This window comes from Sinocyclocheilus anshuiensis, unplaced genomic scaffold, assembly GCF_001515605.1.
Source record: "Sinocyclocheilus anshuiensis isolate Anshui unplaced genomic scaffold, SAMN03320099.WGS_v1.1 scaffold1906, whole genome shotgun sequence".
Classification (NCBI taxonomy): Eukaryota; Metazoa; Chordata; class Actinopteri; order Cypriniformes; family Cyprinidae; genus Sinocyclocheilus; species Sinocyclocheilus anshuiensis.
Genome location: NW_015546187.1, coordinates 466743 through 468102, shown reverse-complemented (window position 1 = coordinate 468102; position 1360 = coordinate 466743).

Genomic DNA, 1360 nt, shown 5'->3' with positions numbered 1-1360 from the left:
TATTACAAACTAAGCCTGATAAATGGTCATGGATAACAGTCTGCATAGTAAGGTCAGGCAGTATACAGGACTAAAGCATTGGTCTTAATCAAAACGAAAGACATTATCCTACTGTGAATTACATTAGGCTTCTGTAAATCTGGGCTGGAAATAAGTTACATATGGAAAACTAGTATTCGTTAAAACAGATGTTTTCAAAGTGGAAAACCCATTATATCGTGTAATTTTATGAACTGATTTAAAATGTATTTTTTAAAAATGTTTTATTATCAAATTCTTCAGACTTATAGTACATGCAGCAAACTACAAAACACACAGTAGCCCTAAAGCATAATAAATAAAGCACTTTTTTGTGGGTGGTTGGCACATGGAGAATAAAAATAGAATAATCAATAATTCATAGCTGACTATTGACTTCTGAATGCAAACACAAACAAATAATTTCAGAGTTTTAACCAAAAGAGATAGTGAGGACACACTTCCATCATCACATGAAGTTATCAGCTAAACAAATTGCATCACATGAAAGTTTTAAGGGGTGACCAAAACAGGCCACAGTTCAACAATGGGTGGTTTGTGGAGAGTTGCCTAAACTGATTTTCTTCCAAATGCATTTGATGGTTGCAAGTTGGTGACATATGGACACGATGTGGCCTATATGCCTTTTCAATTCAGAGACCTAGAGTAGAATACTATGGCAAGCCATTTTTACTTTTATTCATTCTCAGGATATGAATTCTTGATATCAACAATTACATTTTGACTAGTTAAAATGTTAATTCTTGACATCAGGAATTGGATTTCTACTAGTAACAATGGCTATTTTTGATATCAGCAATTACATTTCCACTAGTTAAAATGTTAATTCTTGATATCAACAATGAAATCATCACTTGCAGAAATTGATATCAGCAATTAAATTTCAACTTGTAAAAAATATTATTCTTGATATCAAGAATTTATATCCTGGGAATGGCAATAGGCAAGCCGTTTTGACTTTTATTAATTCGCAGGATATGCATTCTTGATATCAACAATTCAATTTTCACTATAGTTAATTCTTTCTTGATCTCAGGAATTAGATTTCTACTAGTAACAATTGTAATTCTTGATATCAACAATTCATATCCTGAGAATGACTAAAAGTCAAAACGGCTTGCCATATGAATGCTATTAAAGGGGTCATATGATGCGATTTCAATTTTTCCTTTCTCTTTGGAGTGTTACAAGCTCTTGGTATTTAAAGAAGATCTGTAAAGTTGCAAAGACTGAAGTCTAAAATCCAAACAGATATTCTTTATAAAAGTTAAGAGTCAACCACGCCTACCTAAACCGGCTCGTTCTAACACGCCCCCACATG